General features: G+C 38.7%; 1 protein-coding gene and 1 non-coding gene across 3 annotated transcripts in view; both read right to left on the reverse strand.

The window, feature by feature from the left end:
* AFG1L (AFG1 like ATPase) overlaps positions 1–21,258 on the reverse strand; it is a 221,210-nt gene that overhangs the window by 113,637 nt on the left and 86,315 nt on the right. The window lies entirely within an intron of this gene.
* On the reverse strand, positions 8,875–8,980 carry LOC116549814. The gene has a single exon (XR_004268092.1). It is a non-coding gene; the product is annotated as a U6 spliceosomal RNA (small nuclear RNA).

The following is a 21,258-nucleotide window of genomic DNA, read 5'->3' on the forward strand; positions in this document are numbered from 1 at the left end:
ATGTCAATGACAATGAGAGATGGAAAGGCCCACTTGAAATGTTCTTGATTAAAAGATTTCCATTCATCAACAAAGTTAAAGTAGGATACCAATGCCTTTAAGTCTTAGAGACTTAATTTTTTAAAGAATGAACTTTTTAAAAAATCATGCTTTACAAGGATATATAACCCAAAACTTTATGCTCTGAAAAGTGTATTCTAAACAGAATTCTAAACAGAAATCATTTGGCTTGAAAACCTTTAGGTTTTTATAGAACACAAGTGAAAAGGGACCATACTCATTAAATTGAAGAGTTTTTTGTAATTCAAATATTATGCTAATTATCAGTGGAACAGATCCATCTCGTGAAATGTTATTTAGCTACCAAAATTTTTAATATTATTGTTGTTTAATATTATTTTTGTTTAATATTATTTTTCTTAGACATAAAGATTTTATAATACATTTATATCACTATTTGTCATTATTTACTAAATACTAGTTTAAATTCAGAAGTTCTTAACTATGATTTCTTAATGATCTCTAAACAGAGTTAAATGAGCACTTGGTCATAAAAGACAGAATACTAGAATTATGGGACATTCATTTTGTAAAAAATGGTATAAGTACCTCTAAATTCTCAGCAATGAGTAACTATAATACTTACAGATGAAACACAAGCAAAGAGAATTTTTCAAGTAAGTTCAAGTACCTACATAAAGATTTGGAGAAGCACATGGATATGCAGACCTTTTCCTTAAAAATCCAAGTGTCAAACCAAGAAGCTGAATAATGCTTATTTATATATGTACATATTGGTTTAGAGTAAGAAAAACCTTTAAAACAGGTCTTAAAGGAGGTTTCCTATAAATTATCACATGATAATTTTACGTTTCAAGGAACCAATTTGATTTATCCTTCTAGGAAATTCTTATTGTATTATAGATAGACTAAAAGAAAAGAGCACCTTTAGACTATTTAAGCAGCTGTTGCTGTTTAAATAGCTTAGCTTCTTTTAAAAGAACTAAAGTTCAAACAACATTTTACTAAATCGTAGATAGTACAGTTCATTAAATGTTCCCATTTGATAGTATATTATAGCTTGATATTCAATTCAACACATATTCATGAATTCTACTATGTCTTAACTGAAACGAGTACTGAAAACAACAGATAAAAAGAGGAAACAAGATCTACAGAATACCTACTAGAAACCACACAATTTGCTAGGCACTGTACATAAATCATAATAAGCCTACAAAGAAGATAATTTCACCTCCATTTTACACAAAAAGAAATGGACATTTAGAATTTTTAAAATAATGTGCTGAATTCCCAGGCAGTAATTGGTAGACCTAGGATTAGCACCATGGACTTTAATGATGCAAAAACGTACAGACTCTTGCAGAACCATGCTGTGACCAGTAGACTTAAGACCAAGCTGACAAACCCAACCAGACCATAAGCATGAGATGAAGTAACGAAGAACATAATGTGTAAATATAATACTCAGAGCAGGAAGCTAGTCATTTTATCTCGAGGGTTCAAGGCAGCTTTGCAGAGGTAGCAATAGGACTACATGGAAAAATGAGCAAACTGCTACACCAAGCAGAGTGGATGGAAGGGTATTCTAGGCAGAGCCATCAGCATGAGCTTATTACCTTTCCCCTATCTTCTTTTCTAATACTATACAATCTATTACTCAAATGTCACATTCTCTATCAAGCCATCCTTTTTCATTTTATTATTATTATTATTTTGTTTGTTTGGTTGAGGCAGGGTCTTAGTGTCGCCCAGGCTGGAGTGCAGTAGTGTGATCTTGGCTCACTGCAACCCCCACCTCCCAATTCAAGTGATTGTCCTGCCTCAGCCTCCCCAGTAGCTGGGATTACAGGTGCTCACCACCACACTAGCTATTTGTGTTTCTAGTAGAGACAGGATTTCGTTATGTTGGCCAGGCTGGTCTCCAACACCTGGCCTCAAGTGATCTGCCCACCTTGGCCTTCCAAAGTGCTGGGATTACAGGTGTGAAGCACCATGCCTGGCTTCAAGCCATCCTTACTATGGCAGAGTTTTAAAGTGGCCCTCCATGGTCACACACCCAGCATTCATACCTTTGTGTAAACATTGGACACCAATAACAAAGGACGGTTATCTCTCAGAATAGGAAACAAATGCAGTGAGAGCCACAACTACCCCAGCTTAGTGCCTGTGAAAAGTTTATAGGAGGCTGTACAGGAGGAGGAACCCAGGCAGAGCCTAGCAATCTCCCCAAGTTGAGGAGATGCACGGAAGTCCAGGGAGAACAAGGCAGCTTGAGTCCACAGGGCAGAGTTTTAGAGAAAAGAGTGCCCTGGAGACCATCTGAGGGGCCCAGATGAGTCCTCAGCTGAGTACTGATCAGCGCACATGTATGAGGAAATGACTTGAGGCCAGAGGAAGAATTTCCTGAAAGTATTAGAGGAAATGATCACTGGAGCTCACACATGGCTGGGAATAATGTCTGTTCCCACCACTCAGACTAGAAAACGTCATAATTCATGCAATATTATATAGAATACTGAGGCAGGATTGGCCTCAGTAGTGAGAAACCCAGTCCTAGAGTTAATGCTGCTCTGATCCTGCCACACAAAGTTTAAAAGCAATACTCCCTCCCCCACCCCCACAAAATCAAACTGTTTCTAAAAAAGGTAGTAAAGCTCGAGGATATTTACAGGAATACAAAAGTAACCCCCAACAAGGTAAATGTACAGGTCTGATATCCAATAAAAAACTACCAGGGATGCAAATATACAGGAAAATATGATCCATAATGAGTCTTCATCAATAGAAATAGACATAGGAATGACAAAGATAATAAATTTAGAAGATAAGAGTATTAAGCCATTATTGCTATATTCTGTGTATTTAAATAGCTAGAAGAGAGATTGACCATGTTTAATAGAGACATGTGGCCAGGCATGGTGGCTCACACCTGTAATCTCAGCACATTAGGAGGCCAAGGTGAGTGGATCACTTGAGGAGCCTGGCCAACATGGTGAAACCCAACCTCTACTAACATACAAAAATTAGCTGGGACTGGTGGCACAGGCCAGTAATCCCAGCTACTCAGGAGGCTGAGGCACAAGAATCACTTGAACCTGGGCAGCAAAGGTAGCAGTCAAACAACACACCACCACTCTCTACCCGGCGCAATAGAACAAAACCCCGTATAAAAAAAAAAAAAAAAAAGAAAACAGAGACATGGAAAATATTTTTAAACTGCCCAAGACAAACTTTTAAAGATGAAAACTGGCCTGGTACAGTGGCCCACATCTGCAATTCCAGCACTTTGGGAAGCTGAGGCAGGTGGATCATGAGGTCAAGAGATTGAGACCATCCTGGCTAACACAGTGAAACCCCATCTCTACTAAAAATATAAAAAATTAGCCAGGCATTGTGGCAGGTGCCTGTTGTCCCAGCTACTCAGGAGGCTGAGGCAGGAGAATCGCTTGAACCCATGAGGTGGAGGTTGCAGTGAACCAAGATCATGCCACTGCACTCCAGCCTGGGTGACAGATCAAGATTCTGTATTAAAAAAAAAATGAAACTGCAATATGTGAGATGAAAAATATGCTGGACGAAAATAGCAGATTAGACACTGAAGAAGAAAATTTTGGTTAACCTGAAGATATAGTAATTGATATGGTTTGGCTGTGTGTCCCCACCCAAATCTCATCTTGAATTCCCACGTTATAGGAGGGACCCAGTGGGAGGTAATTGAATCATGGGGGCAGGTCTTTCCCATGCTGTTCTCATGGTAGTGAATAAGTCTCATGAGATCTGATGGTATTGTGTGGGGGAGTTTCCCTGCACAAGCTCTCTCTCTTTGCCTGCTACCATCCACATAAGATGTGGCTTGCTCCTCCCTGCCTTCTGCCATGATTGTGAAGCCTCCCCAGTCATGTAGAACTGTAAGTCCATTAAACCTCTATCTTTTGTAAATTGCCCAGTCTCAGGTGTGTCTTTATCAGCAGCATGAAAACAGACATTTAATAAGTAAATAGAAACTAACCAAAATGAAGCAGAGAGGAAAAAAAGGCAGAAAAAATGAGCAAATAGGTGAGTTGTTAGCAGCCTAACATATGTGTAATTTCAGTCCCCAAAAAGGAGAAAGGGAGGAAAAAGAAAGAAATACGTAATGAAATAGCAGTCAAAATACTTTCGAACTTGATGAAAATTATAAACCTACAGATCTACGATGGGCAATAAGCCCCATGCATAAGAAGCATAAAGGAAACTACACCAAGACATATCATAACAGAACTGCTTTAAACTGGTAAAGAAAAAACTCTTATAAAGCAGTGAAGAAAAAAAAAGATATATTACATACAGGGGAGGAGAGAAGAATAGGGGCAACTTCTCACTGGAAACAATGCAAGTCAGAAGATGGTGGAGTAACATCTTCAAAGGAAAAACAAAACAAAAGTATTAATCTAGAATTCTATCCTGAGCAAAAACATCTTTTAAAATCAGAATTTTTGTGATATATAAAAGGTGAGAGAATTCATCGCCAGAAGACCAGAAGTGCAAGAAATGTTAAAAAGAAGTCCTCAGGTAGAAAAATATCAGATGAAACCCTGGAATACACAAAGGCATGAAGAACACCAGAAATGGTAACTAAGAGAGTAAATACAAGACTTTTTATTATTATTAACGAAATCCCTTTAAAAGATAATGGGCTGTTGGCAGGGGTCAGCAGCTCACACTTGTAATCTCGGCACTTTGGGAGGCCGAGGTGGAGGGATAACTTGAGCCCAAGAGTTCAAGAGTAACTTGAGCAATATACCAAGATGCCCATTTCTATTTTTAATTTTTAATTATTTTTTTAAAAAGTAAGAAAGATAATGAACTATTTAAAGCAAAAATAATAACAGTATATCATGGGATTTATAACTTATGGTATAAATATATGAAAACAACAACACAAAGGCTGGGAGCAGAGATGAAAGCACAATGCTGTAAGTTCCTATACCATGCTAGAAGTGGAATAAAATCACCTGAAGCCAGACTGTCATAAGTTAAAGATACCTACCATAATCCCCAAAGCAAATCATAAAATCTGTTCTAAAACCTCATAAAAATGAAATTATAGAGTATACATTCCTTTGTATAACGCTTCTTTACCTCACTCTGTTTCTGAAATTCATCCACGTTGTTACATGCTCATTTCATTTTTGAGTAGTATTAAACTTTATAAACATGCCATAGTTTGTTTACTTATCCTTCAGTTGATGAATACCTGAATTGTTTCTAGTTATTGGCTATTAAAAATAAAGCTGCCCTAACCATTCTTGTACAAGTCTTTGTGTGAACTTTTTTCCCACTTCTACGGGTAAATAGCTAGGAGTTTGGCTATTGGGTCACAGGGTAGACAGATATTTAATTGTATAAGAAAACGCCAGACCTTTTTTCCATAGTCTATTTTACATTTTACATTCTCAGCAACAATGTATGAAAGTTCTAGTTGCTCCACATTCTCAACATACTTGGTTTTGAAAGTCTTTTTCATTTTAATCAGTCTAGTGAGTGTGTAACGTGATGTTTCATTGTGTTTTTTCATTTATCTGATAACTAATGAAGTTGAGCATTTTTACATGTGACGACTAGTCATTCAAAGATGTGCATGTTCAAAATTATACCCAATTTTCATTGAGTTGACTTCCTATTACTGAGTTGTGGAATTCTTTTGTATATTATAGACACCATCCCTTCATGAAATATATTATTTATAAATATTTTCCCCCAGTCTGTTACTTGCCCTCCCTCCCTCCCTCCATCCTCCCTCCCTCCTTCCCTCCCTTCCTTCCTTGTTTTCTTTTTTTTCCACTTATAAATATTTTATTATGAATCTCCTAACAACAGCATTCTCCTACATAATCACAAATTTATCACCCTCATGGAATTTAACACTTACAAAGACTATTGTCTAACATATAGTTCATAATGTTTAGAATTGTTTATATTTCCTAAATCCAGGACCCAGTCAAAGTTTATACAGTGTATTTAGCTCTCATGTCTCTATTCTTCTTTGGTGTAGAATGATTCCTCCTCCATGGTTTTTTTTTTTTTTTTTTTTTAGACAAAGTCTTACTCTGTTGCCAAGCTGGAGTGCAGTGGCACAATCTCTGCTCACTGCAACCTCCGCCACCCAAGTTCAAGCGATTCCCCTGCCTCAGCCTCCCAAGTAGCTGGGACCACAGGCTTGCGCCACCAAGCCTGACTAATTTTTTTTCTTTTTTGTATTTTAGTAGAGACAGGGCTTCACCATGTTGGCCAGGATGGTCTTGATCTTCTGACCTCATGATCTGCCCACCTCAGCCTCCCAAAGTGCTGGGAAAATAAATAAATAAATAAATAAATAAATAAATAAAACCTCATTTGAGGTACTGAGACAAACAGCCTTACTCATGTACTAGTCCTGTCAGAAATGCTTGTCCTAAATCTATTGATGAGGAAATTATCAGACAAATCTAAATTGAGGGAGAAATATTCTGCAAAGCAAATGTTTCAGTCATTGAAAATACTAATATCACAAGAAAAAATCATAAAACATGGAGGCGCTGGGCATGGTGTCTCATGCCTATAATCCCTACCTTGTTTTCTTACAGGGTCATATTCTGTCATTCAGGCTGGAGCTCAGTGGTGCAATCTTGGCTCACTGCAGCCTCGACTTCCCGGACTCAGGCAATCCTCTCACCTAAGCCTCCCAAGTAGCTGGGACCACATGCATGCACCACCACACCCAGCTAAGTTTTTATATTTTTTGTAGAGATGGGGTTTTTCCATGTTCCCCAGGTTGGTCTTGAACTCCTGAACTCAAAGGATCCTCGCACCGCTGACCTCCCAAAGTGCTGGGATTACAGACGTGAGCCACCACACCTGGCCTGCCTATTCATTTTGTTAAGGTACTTTTAGAAGAGCAGAAGTTCTTTTTATTTTGTTTAAATCTAATTAATTATTTTTTAAGATATTGCTTCTGTGACTTCTCTAGGAAACTTTTGCCTACCTCCAAGTCATGAAGATATACAGTGTTTTCCTGTAAAAGCTTTATACTTTTGGCTTTTTGCTTAGGTCTATGATCCATCTCAAATTTATTCTTGTGTATCATGTGAGGTAGGGATCAAGGTTAATCTTTTCCATATTAATATCCAATTATTCTAGCACCATTTTCTTCTTCCATAGATTGCTTTGGTGCCTTTGTCAAAAAGTCAAATGATCATATAAGTAGGTATCTATTTTTGGACTCTCCATTCTTTTCCATTGATTTGTCTATTCTTATACCACTATCAAATATCTTGATTATAATATCTTTGTAGTAAGTCTTGAAATCAGCAATTGTTTGTTTGCTCCTCAACTTCATTGTTCTTTCTTAAGTTTGTTTTGTTTATTCAAGGTACTTTTAATTTCCATATAAAGTTTAGAATCAACTTGTAAATTTCAACAACCAAAAAAAAAAAAAAAAGCATGTTGAAATTATGACTGTAATTGCACTGGATTATAGATCAATTTGGGAAGAAGTAACATTTTTCACAATATTAAATGTTCCAGTCAATCCAAGAAAATAATACATTGCTCCATTTATTTAGGTATTATTTCATTTTGTCTAGCAATTTTTTTTAGTTTTCAGTATAGAGGTATCACAGGTTTTCTGCTAAATTTATTCCTCATTAGTTTAGGTTTTTGATGCAACTGTGAAATATTTTAACTTTTTTTTTTTTTTTTTGCTAAATTTCATTGTTTGCTACAAGTATATACAAAATATTGATACTTGCATATTAACCTTGTAACATGTAACCTTGCTAAATTCACATTAGGAGTTCTATGAGCTTATTTGAAGATTTTAAAGATATTTCTATGTAAACAGGGTATTCTGCAAAAATAGACGGTTTTACTTCTTCCTTCCCATTCCTTATGTGTTTCATTTGTTTTTCTTGCCTTATTTCCATGATTAGGACCTCTAAAAGTATGCTGACTAAAAGTGGGAAGTCATCTTTGCCTTGTTCCCAACCAAAGTGGAAAAGCATTCAATATATTACCATCAAATATGATATTTACTGAGCTTTGGTAGATGCTCTTTATCAGATTAAGGAAGTTCTTCTCTAACAGTTTTAAAAACAAGATACTATTTCTAGCATTTTTTAAGAGATGGGGTCTCACTGTGTTGTCCCTTGAAGTCCATATTTTGGTAATGTTGAATGAAACTTAGAATTTATTAATGTATTCACATAATTTATAAAACCACAAATACAGATGTCACATAGACTTTACAGATGCTTAATTGTCTCTTCTTCACAAAATATTTGAGTTAAATAGAAAATTAAGAGCACTTATATCACTTTCTTTTTCTTCTTTCTTTCTTGGTTCTTTTCTTCCTTTTTTCCATCTTTCCTTTCCTCCTTTTTAATCATTGCCAGTCACTTTAAAACAATAAATGAAATTCAATTTATTCCAGAGAGTTTCTCTACCACCATTATCTTGATTATAAGGGCTTATTTTAAAAGATACCAATACAGGTTGAGCATCTCTTATCCAAAATGCTTGGGACCACAAGTGTTTTGGAATTTGAATTTTTTTGGACTTTGGAATATTTGCATATATATAATGAAATATCTTATGATGGGACCCAGGTTTAGCATGAAATTCATTTATATTCCATATATAACTTATATACATCACCTAAAAGTAATTTTATACAATTTTAAAATAATTTTGTGCATAAAACAAAGACTGTGTAAATTTAACCATCAGAAAGAGAAGGTATCACTATCATAGCCACCCATGTGGACAATCTGTGGTTGTTAAGGATCGCCATCATTCCTGACTTTATATGCTACCAATAAGCAATCATTTTCTTTTTTTTAATTTTATGTCTTTTAAATAAAACTTATCCTTGTGCAGAGGCCATGATAATCTTCTCTGTATCTCTCCAGTTCTAACATATGTGCTTCTAAGCAAGCACAGCAATCATTTGCTTATACTTATTCACATATAAGTACTCAACAGGAAAATACATGACATCATTAATACAATGAAAAACTAATGTGCTCATGGTCAGTAAGCAGCACAGTAGCATCACCAGAACATCTTCACTGGTTGCAAAGAACATTAACAATCGCAGGCTTTCAGTCTCTACCTACAATGTTGAGCTTTGTATTGTACACTGTATTTTTATTTCCTTTTTAGGTGAGAAAAGACATCAGAAGCAGTTGAGGGACCAAGAAGTACATCCTCTAGGGATGAGGATGCATTCTGTTGGATGGCTTTTTAAAATGTTTCATCCAAAAAACTCCAGAAGATAACATCAGACAAACCCTTCTAGACATTGGCTTAGGCAAAGACTTTATGACCAAGAAACCAAAAGCAAATGCAATAAAAACAAAGATAAATAGGTGGGACTTAAAGTAAAGAGTTTCTTTGTTCACCTGCAGCATGGCTGTACAGGCATTTTAGTCTCATGCCAAAAATTGGAGCACCTGCTCCAGAGTTGGACAGGGGGCCTCCACGTCCAGAACTGTGGAAGGTGCTTCAGCAGTAGGTGCTGGAATTGTGCTCTACCCTGTCACAAGAATGGCATGGGAAGAGAGCTGCTACAGCTGCAGTTTCTCCTAGGTGGTGAGACTTGCAGCCAGGGCCAGGTTGGAAACCTGCAACTGATCTGCATGTGCCATTGCTAGGTGCCCCACCCTGCTCCCCTGAGATCATGGTGCAGCAGGGCCCTCTCTCTTCCAAGCCCAGGCAGAAATCCAGGCATTTGGAATATCTGCTTACCTGAACCAGCAGCCTGAACCATCCCACCCTTCCTGGGCATAGATCGTAGTGCAGCAAGGCTCTCTCTGCTCCACACCTAGGGAGATCTCTAGGCATTTGGAACACATGTTGGCCTGGTTCAGCAGCCTGAGCTGTCCCACCCTTCCTGTACAGAGATCCTGGTGCAGGAGGACCCTCTTTGTTACATGCCCAGGAAGATCTCCAGGCATTTAGAGCACCTACATGCTTGGTCCAGCAGCCTAAGTTGTCCCCCCACTCCTGTGTAGAGCACTTGGTGCATGGGGGCCCACTCCGCTCCATGTCCAGGCAGATTCCCAGGCATTTGGAGCATCACTCACCTGGATTGGCAGCTTGACCTGCCCCACTCTTCCTGTGCAGAGAGTCTGATGTGGGAAAGCCCTCTCTGTCTCACAACCAGGCAGACCTCCAGGCATTCAGAGAACCCTCTCATCTGGTTCAGCAGCCCAAGCTGCCCCATGCTTCCGGGACATAGATCATAGTGCAGCGAGACCCTCTCTGCTCCACATCCAGGAAGACCTCCAGGCATCTGGGGCACCCACTCTCCTGGATTAGGAGCTTAAGCCATCCCCTCATCCTCATGAAAAGAACTTGGAGCTGAGCAGGTTTCCCAGCTCCACACCTAGGAAAACCTTTGGGTACCTCATGGTCACCCACTGGATTCTCCCTTGGCACTAGTGCTTATGTTTACCATCAGGGGACCTGCAGGCAGATTTACCAGGTCTGCCTCTGCCCTTTGCGGTTCCCACTGCTGCCATTCCAAACTCTGTCACCACCAGGACTGAGCAGGGAGTGCAGACCACTATACATTCTACAAATCAGCTAATTGCCTGGAGCAACAAAGACCTTCTGCCAGTAAACAAGATCAAGTATATACCCAAAAAAAACTGGCTGTAGCTGGCTCTTAACTTACAGGCCACCTGTAGGCTTGTAAGACAAACTTCACAGCCCAATATAAAACCTGCATGAAAGAAGGTTTTATAGGGTAGCCAGGTGCGGTGGCTCATGCCTGTAATCCCAGCACTTTGAGAGGCTGAGGTAGACAGATCACTTGAGGTCAAGAGTTCGAGACCAATCTAGCCAACATGGTGAAACCTTGTATCTACTAAAAATACAAAAATTAGCCAGGCATGATGGCAAGTGCCTGTAATCCTAGCTACTCAGGAGTCTGAGACAGGAGAATTGCTTAAACCTGGGAGGAGGAGGTTGTAGTGAGCCGAGACTGGGCCACTGTACTCGATACTCCAATCTGGGTGACAGAGTGAGACTCTGTCTCCAAAAAAAAAAAAAAAGAAAGAAAGAAGGGGAAGGAAGAAGAAGGAGAAGGAAGGTGAAGGAAGGAGAAGGAAGAAAAGACAAAGAGGAAGAAGGAGAAGGAGAAAAAGAGGAAGAGGAGGAGGAGAAGAAGAAGGTGGTGGTGGCAGCAGCATAGGGCTATAGAAGCAAAGCCAAAAGATCTTACCAAGCATTCTCTACAGTCACATCCCCTAGGCAAGCAGAGAAAAGGGAAAGGAAAGAAAAATAAAAATAAAGAATAATTTATTACTATAGGGAAAGAAAGAAAAAGAAAAAAAATCCTACCTGCATGAAAATAATTAAAAAAATCAGAAGTACCAGTATCTCTAGATGAGAAGGAACCAGCACAAGAACTCTGGCATCATGAAAAAGCTAAAGGTAGTGACACCACCAAAGGATTGCACTAGATCTCCAGCAAAGGTCCCTAACCAAAATAGAAACTCAGAAATGACAGATAAAGAACTCAAATCATAGGCCAGGTCTGGTGGCTCATGTCTATAATCCTAGCACTTTGGGAGGCCGAGGCAGGCAGATCACCTGAGGTAGGGAGTTCGAGACCAGCCTGGCCAATATGGTGAAACCCTGTCTCTACTAAAAATATAAAAATTAGCTGGACATGGTGGCACATGCCTGTAATCCCAGCTACTCAGGAAGCTGAGGCAGGATAATTGCTTGAACCTGGGAGGTGGAGGTTGCAGTAAGCTGAGATCACATGACTGCACTGTAGCCTGGGCAACAGAGTGAGACTCTATATCAAAAGGAAGGGAGGGGAGGGGAGGGAAAGAAAGGGGAGGGGAGGGGAGGGGAGGGAAAAGAAAAGAAAAGAAAAGAATAAAGAAGGAAGGAAGGAAGGAAAGAAAAGAAAAAAAGTCAAAGCATGGTTTGCAAGGAAGCTCATAGAGATCCAAGACAAAGTTAAAAATTGAGACAAAGAAACTTCTAAAGCAATCCAGGAAATGAAGAAATAAACATCTTAAAAAGAAATCAGAGCCTCTAGAAGTAAAACACTCACTTAAGGAATTTCAAAATAAAATTGAAAGCTTTATCAATGGACTGGACCAAGCAAAAGAAATAATTTCAGGACTCCAAGGCTGCTCTTTTGAATTAACCCAATCTGACAAAAAAAAAAAGAAAGAAAGAAAGAAAGAAAAATAAGTAAATTCTTTGAGACATGGCATTACGTAAAGTAACCAAACCCTCAAATTATTGGCATTCCTGGGAGAGAAGGAGGAAAAGGAAACAACTTGGAAAATATACTTAGGCAATAATTCAAGAAAACTCCCCTAGTCCTTAGAATATGGATAAACAAATTTATTAAAAATGTCAAAGAAAGAAAAAGAGAGAGAGAGAGAGGAAGGAAGGAAGGAAGGAAGGAAGGAAGGAAGGAAGGAAGGAAGGAAGGAAGGAAGGAGGGAAGGAAGGAAAAGAGAAAAGAAAAAAAAGAAAGGAAGAAAGAAAGAGAGAGAAGGAAAACTTTCCTAATCTTGCCAACAAGAAATCCAGAGAACACCTGCAAGATACTATATATAGTCACCATACTGTTCAGGGTCAATGCTGAAGAAAAAAAAATCATAAAGGCAGCTAGAGAAAAAGGACAGATTATGTACAAAAGGAACCCCAACAGGCTAACAGTGGACTTCTCAGCAGAAACCCTGCAAACCAGGAGAGATTGGGGACCTATTATCAGCATTCTTAAAGAAACTCCTACCAAACTAAGTTTCATAGCAAAGAAGACATAAAATCTTTTCCAAACAAGCAAATGCTAAAGGAATGTGTTACCACTAGAGCAGCCTTACAATAAGGGAGTCCTAAACATGGAAACAAAAGAATAATACCTGCTACCATAAAAACACAGTTAATTACATAGTCCACAGACCCTACAGAGAAAAAAAACAATAGAAACTACAGGCCGGGCGTGGTGGCTCACGCCTGTAATCCAAGCACTTTGGAGGCCAAGGCGGGCGGATCACCTGAGGTCGGGAGTTCAAGAGCAGCCTGAACAACATGGTGAAACCCCATCTTAAAAAAAAAAAAAAAAAAAAAAAGAAAAAGAAAAATAGAAACTACAAAGCAAACAGCTAACAACTTCACAATAGGATCAAAACTTCACATATTAATATTAACCTTGAATGTAAATGGTCTAAATGCCTCACTTACAAGGCAGAGTGGCAAGCTGGATAAAGAAACAAGACCCATCCATCTATTGTCTTCAAGAGGCCCATCTCACATGTAATGACACCCATAGGCTCCAAGCAAAGGGATGGAGAAAAATCTACCATGGAAAAAGAAAAAAAAAAAAAAAAAGGCTATTCTTATATCAGATTAAATAGACTTTAAACCAACAACAGTTAAAAACATACAAAGAAGGTAATTACATAATGATAAAGAGTTATATTCAATAAGATTTAACTATCCGAAATATACATATGTATCCAACACTGAAGCATCCAGACTCATAAAACAAGTACTTTTACACTTACAAAAAAACTTAGCCACACAATAGTAGTAGGGGACTTCAACACCTCACTGACAGGATTAGTTCATCAAGGCAGAAAATTAACAAAGAAATTCTGGACTCAAACTCAACAATTGACCAATTGAACTAATAGATATATATAGAATACACTACACATCAGTCACAGAATATGCTTCTTATAATCTGCACACAGAACATACTCTAAGATTGACCACATGCTCAATCATAAAGCAAGTCTTGATAAATTTTTTAAAAATAAAAATTATATCAACCATACTCTTGGACCATAGAATAAAAACAGAAATCAATACCAAGCAGATCTCTCAATACCACACAATTACATGGAAATTAAACAACTTGCTCCTGAATGACTTTGGGGTAAACAACAAAAGGCAGACATCAAAAGGTTCTTTAAAATAAATAAAAACAAAGACACAACATCCCAAAGTCACCGGGATACAGCAAAAGCAGTGTTAAGAAAAAAGATTATAGTACTAAATGCCTACCTCAAAAAGAAAGATTTCAAACTAATAATCTAACATCACACCTAGAAGAACCAGAAAAACAAGAACAAACTAACCTCAAAGCTAGCAGAAGAAAGGACATAACTAAAATCAGAACATAACTGAACAAAATTGAGACTCAAAACTCCACACAAAGAATCAACAAAACCAAAACTTGGCTCTTTGAAAGGATAAACAAGATCTATAGACTGCTAGCTAGATTAACAAAAAAAGAGAGAGAGAGAAAATCCAAATAAGCACAGTCAGAAATGACAAAGGTGACATTCCAACGAACCCCACAGAAATACAAAAAAGATCCTCATAGACTAATAATAACAACTCTATACACACAAACCAGAAAATCTAGAGGAAATGGATTAACTCCTGGAAACACATAATCTCCCAAGATTGAATCAGAAATAAATCAAAACACCAAACAGACCAATATCGAGTTCCAAAATTGAATCAATAATTAAAAACCTACCAATCCAAAAAAGCCCTAGATCAGAGATGGATTCACAGCCAAATTCTACCAGTCATACGAAGAAGAGCTGGTACCAATTCTACTGAAACTACTTCAAAAAAACTCAGGAGAAGAGACTCCTCCCTAACTAATTTTAAAAAGCCAGTATCACTCTAATACCAAAACCCAGCAAAGAAGCAATGAAAAGGCTGATATCCCTGATGGACATATATACAAAAATCCTCAAAAAATACTAGAAAACTGAATTCAACAATGCATCAAAATGTTAATTCACCATAGTCAAGTATGCCTCAGTCCTGGGATGCAAGGTTAGTTCAACATACACAAATCAATAAATGTGAGTCACCATTGCTTGAACCCAGGAAGTGGAGGTTGCAGTGGGTTGAAATCATGCCATTGTACTCCAGCCTGGGCAACAGGAACGAAACTCCATCTCAAAAAATAAATAAATAAATAAATGTGATTCACCACATAAACAGAATTAAAAACAAAAACCACAGAATCATCTCAAGAGATGCAGAAAAAGCTTTCAATAAAATCCAACATCCTTTCATGATAAAAACCCTCAAGAAACTGGACATTGCAGGAACACACCTAAAAAATAATAAGAGCCATCTATGACAAACCCACAGCCAACATCACACTAAATAGGCAAAAACTGGAAGCATTCCCTTTGAGAACTGGAATAAGACAAGGATGCCCACTCTCACCACTCCTATTCATGTACTGGAAATGCTGGCCAGAGCAATCAGCCAAGAGGAAGAAATAAAAGGGATTCAAAATGGAAAAGGAGAAATCAAACTATCCTTCTTTACAGACAATATGATTCTATACTTTGAAAACTCTAAAGACTCCATCAAAAGTCTCCTAGAACTGATAAATGACTTCAGGAAAGTTTCAGGATACCAAAGTTAATATATAAAAATCAGTAGCATTTCTATACACCAATAACATTCAAACTGAGAGCCAAATCAAGGATGCAATCCCATTTGTAATAGCCATACACACAAAAAATGCCTACAAATACATCTAACCAAGGAAGTGAAAGATCCCTACAAGGAGAACTACAAAACACTGCTAAAAGATGTATATGACACAAACAAATGGAAAAATATTCCAGGCTCATGAATTGGAAGAATCTATGTCATTAAAATGGCCATACTGCCCAAAGCAATCTATGAATTCAATGCTATTCCTATCAAACTACCAATGTCATTTTTCACAGAATTGGAAAAAACTATTCTAAAATTCGTATGGAACTGAAAAGAAGCCAGAATAACTAAAGCAACCCTAAATAAAAGGCACAAAGGCCAAAGGCATCACATTAACCAACTTCAAACTATACCATAAGTCTATGGTAACCAAACCAGCATGGTACTGGTACAAAAACAGACATATAGACCAATGAAACAAAATAAGGAACACAGAAATAAAACTGTACACCTACAGACATTTGATATTCAACAAAGTTGACAAAAATAAGCAATGGGGAAAGGAGTCCCTATTCAATAAACAATGCTGTGACAGCTGGCTAGCCATATGCAGAAGAATGAAATTGGACCCCTACCTTTCACTATATGCAAAAATTAACTCACGATGAAAAAAAGATTTAAATGTAAGACCTCAAACTATAAGAATTCTAGATGAGGCTGGATGTGGTGGCTCATGCCTGTAATCCCAGCACTTTGGGAGGCTGAGGCACATGGATCACGAGGTCAGGAGATTGAGGTCAACTGACCAACATGATGAAACCCCATCTCTACTAAAACTACAAAAATTAGCCAGGCATGGAGACGCATGCCTGTAGTTCTAGCTACTTGGAAGGCTGAGGCAGGAGAATCACTTGAACCTGGGAGGTGGAGGTTGCAGTGAGCCTAGATCCCACCACTATACTCCTGCCTGGTCAAAAAAGCGAGACTCTGTCTCAAAAAAAAAAAAAAAAAAAAGAATCCTAGATGAAAATCTAGGAAACACCATTCTCCATATCAGTCTAGGGAAATAATTTATGACTAAGTCCTCAAAAACAATTGCAACAAAAACAAAAATTTGTAAGTGGGGCCTAATTAAACTAAAGAACTTCTGTACAGTAAAAGCAACTAACAACAGAGTAAACAGACAACCTACAGAATAAGAGAAAATATTTGCAAGCTACGCATCTGACAAAGGTCTAATTTCCAGAATCTATAAGGAAATTAAACAACTGAACAAGCAAAAAAAAAAAAAAAAAACCCAATTAAAACATGGGCAAAAGACAAGAACAAACACTTCTCAAAGAAGACACACACCGGCCAACAAACATATATGTAAAAAAATCAACACCACCAATCACGAGAGAAACAGAAATCAAAACCACAATTAGATATCATTTCACACCAGTCAGAATGACTAGTATTAAAAAGAGAAAAATTACAGATGCTAGTGAGGCTTTGCAGAAAAGAGAATGCTTATACACCATTGGTGGGAATGTAAATCAGTTCAGCCACTGTGGAAAGCAATTTGGAGACTTCTCAAAGAACTTAAAACAGAACTACTGGCCAGGCACAGTGGCTCACGCCTGTAATCCCACCACTTTAGGAGGTTGAGGCAAGTGGATCACTTGAGGTCAGGAGTTTGTGACCAGCCTGGCCAATATGGTAAAACCCCATCTCTACTAAAAATACAAAAATTAGCTGGGCATGGTGGCGCATGCCTGTAGTCCCAGCTACTTGGGAGGCTGAGGCAGGAGAGTCACTTGAACCCGAGAGGCAAAGCCGAGATCATGCCACTGTACTCTAGCCTGGGTAACAGAGCTAGACTCCATCTCAAAAAAACAAAACAAAAAACAAAAAAAGCAGAACTACAATTTTACCCAGCAATACCATTACTGGGTGTATATCCAAAAGAAAACAAATCATTCTACCCAAAGACATGCATTTGCACATTCCTCACAGCAGTATCCACAATAGCAAAGTCATAGCATCAACCCAAGTGCCCATCAATGACAGACTTGAGGGGGAAAATGTGGTACATATACACCAAGTAGTACTACACAGCCATAAAAAGAATGAAATCATGTCTTCTGCAGCAACATGGATGCAGCTGGAGGCCATTAGCCTAAGCGAACAGAAAACCATATACCACATGTTCTCACTTATAAGTGGGAGCTAGACATCAGGTACTCATGGACATAAAGATGGGAACAGTAGACACTGGGGACTACTAGAGTGGGGTCTAGAAGAGGGTAAGGGTGGAAAAACTAACTGTTGGGTACTATGCTCAGTACCTAGGTGATGGGATCATTCAAATGCATGAGATAAAGAACATGGTTACAGTTTCTACTCCTCTCTGCAAGTGAATAGGCCCAGAAAGGTGTAAGAGACTCTTTGACTTAATGCACATAACAATTCTACTTGCTAAGAACAAGTTTGGGCTGGGCTCAGTGGCTCACGCCTGTAATCCCAGCACTTTGGGAGGCTGAGGTGGGTGGATCACGAGGTTAGGAGTTTGAGGCCAGCCTGGCTAACAGGTGGTCTCAAACTGTCTCTACTAAAAATACAAAAATTAGCCGGGCATGGTGGCTCAAGCCTGTAGTTACAGCTACTTGGGAGGCTGAGGTAGGAGAATCGCTTGAACCCGGGAGGCAGAGGTTGCAATGAGCTGAGATCGCGCTACTGCACTGTAACACTCCAGCCTGGGCGGCAGAACGACACTTCGTCTCAAAAAAAAGAAAGAACAAGTTTGGCTCTGGTAATTGCCTTCATAGCTAAAATATAAAACTATTTGGTAAGTAAAAAAATAAAAATCTTTTCCTAGCAAGAAATAAATATAAATTTAAAAAATAAAGAAAATAACCAGATGTTAATTTTATAGCTTTGTCATTATATATTTGAAATAAATGAAAAAATAAGTGAATGTATATAAAGTGAAATATATATACACATATAATAGTACAACTACAAGACACTAGAAATGTTATTTAAAATAAAGGCTGGGTGTAATGGCTCATGCTTATAATCCCAGCCTTTTGGGGGGCCTAGAAGGGAGAACTGCTTGAGCCCAGGAGTTTGAGACTAGCCTGGGCAACACAACGAGACCCTAACTCTACAAAAAAAAAAAAAAAAAACAATTAAAAATTAGTTGGGGACAGTGGTGCATGCCTGTAGTCCTGGAAACTCAGGAGGCTAAGGCAGGAGGATCATTTGAGCCTGGGCATTCAAGGTTACGGTGAGCTATAACTACACCCCTGCACTCCAGCCTGGGTCAGAGAAGGACCCTGTCTCTAAAAACAAATAAAGAAATTACTTAATTTATTTAATTAAACAAACATTTTGAGACTGCAAGAAAGGAAAATCCCTACAGACCAAAAACAAAAAACTAAAAACTAAAGTAGTAATCATGCCAGGCACAGAGACTCATGCCTATAATCCAAACACTTTGGGAGGCTAAGGTGGGCGAATAGTTTGAGCCCAGAAGTTTGAGACCAGCCTGGGCAACACAGAGATCTACAAAAAATTTAAAAATTATCTGGGCCTGGTGGTCCAAGCTACTCACAAAGTTAAGGTGGGCCCAGGAAGTCGAGGTACTGCAGTGAGCAGTACCACTCACCACAGTGCCCAACTCATTTTAAATTTTTTGTAGAGATAAGGTCTCATTATGTTGTCCAGGCTAGTCTCGATCTCCTGCACTCATGCAATTTTCCTGCCTAAGCCTCCCAAAAGGCTGGGATTATAAGCATGAGTCATCACACCCAGCCTGTTTAGTTTATGTTAAACAATATTTCTAGTGTCTTGTAGTGGTATCATCGCACCACTGCACTCCAGCCTGGGTGATGGAGCAAGACCCTGTCTCAAAACAAAACAAAAATAAAACAAAACAAAATATAAAGTAGTAATCACAAGCTGACACTGATTTTGGGTTTTAACAGCTGCATGGTGTACAGAGGGTGAGGCCTTGGACCCAAAACAAAGCATGAACTGGAATTTAGGGCTAGAAAAAATTGTGAAGTGCAGAACAGCAGTCTTCGGTACCTTATTCCTTCTACCCACCTCAAGTATGGCTTTCCCTTATCTTCTATAAGACCTTCTGAGACACTCCATTCCACAGCTATTTACTCTTTTAGGTTCCTAAACTTGGCATTGCTTTACATGATCATCAATTATTTTCTATTAAAATTAATAATGATGAAATACTCCTCACAATTTTATGTTAAAATTAATAATGTGTTTATAAATTAACAATAAATTGAGTTATTACAAACAATAAATTAAGTATTAACTGATGAGGCTATGACTGTAACCCCCACCATCACCAACAATCATGCATTCTTGCCCAGGAAATTGAAGCATCATAACTAGAAATGGAGGGAATGAAATGAATGAAGCAGAAGGAATTAAACAAAGGGGCTAAAGGATTAATAGAGAGAGAAAAAATGTGTGATCTTTTCCATCAGGCATTATTTTCTAGACTCCTAACCTCTAGTTTTCTGTCTTTGTTGAATGGCAGACATGCATTCATCCAGCTGTACAAGCCAGAAAGTTAGAAAATGCCCTTTTTGGCCAAGTGCAGCAGCTCACGCCTGTAATCCCAGCACTTTGGGAGGCCGAGGTGGGCAGATCATGAGGTCAGGAGTTTGAGACCAGTGTGACCAACATGGTAAAACCCCATGTCTACTAAAAATACAAAAATTAGCCAGGCATGGTGGCATGCACCTGTAATCCCAGCTACTCGGGAGGCTGAGGCAGGAGAATTGCTTGAACCCGGGAGTCAGAGGTTGCAGTGAGCCGAGATCGCACCACTGCACTCCAGCCTGGGCAACAGGGCAAGACTCTGTCTCAAAAAAAAAAAGAAGAAAATGTCCTTTCCTTTTTCCTCAGTATCCAACCTATATCCAAGTGCTGTCCACGTCACCCTCTAAATCTCTCTCAAATCTATCCTCCTCTCCACATCCATCACCATCACCTCGTACCAAGGTTTCTTAACCTAGGCACTATTGACATCTTTGGCAACATAATTCTTTGTTGCAGGGGTTACATTACAGGATACTTTGGCTATATTCCTGGCCTTTATCTACTAGATACCAGTAACAGCCCTCTCTCACCAGGTGAGGCAATGAAAAATGTCTAAGATGTTACCAAATATTCCCTGGTGAGCAAAAGAGGCCCCTCGTTGAGATTTGCTGCCTTATATAATGTATCATCATTTCTTGTCCAGACTACAACAGCTTCCTAGTATGTCTTCCTGCATGCACCATATTACTATACCCCATCTAGTAACCTGTTCTCCAAACTACAGCCAGAAAGATATTCCAACTCAGATCACATCAGTCCCTGCTTAAGATTAGCATTTCTCTTAGAATAAAATCCAAAATCCTTATTATTACAACAAGGTCTAGCTCTCACCTCTACAGATTAAACTTGTACCTTACTGTATCCTTCTCCCCCTCACTCTCCACTCTAGCCACACTGGCTACCTCAAATAGGTCAGTCTCTCTCCAGCCACTTTGTCTCAACTCCCTGCCAGCTCTTGTAGCAATCTGAGAAGTTAATTCTATTTAAAAATATAGATCGAGGGCGGGCGCGGTGGCTCAAGCCTGTAATCCCAGCACTTTGGGAGGCCGAGGCGGGTGGATCACGAGGTCAAGAGATTGAAACCATCCTGGTCAACATGGTGAAACCCCATCTCTACTAAAAATACAAAAAAAAACATTAGCTGGG

Source organism: Sapajus apella, unplaced genomic scaffold (assembly GCF_009761245.1).
Source record: "Sapajus apella isolate SASKATOON/1434 unplaced genomic scaffold, GSC_monkey_1.0 scaffold6, whole genome shotgun sequence".
Lineage (NCBI taxonomy): Eukaryota > Metazoa > Chordata > Mammalia > Primates > Cebidae > Sapajus > Sapajus apella.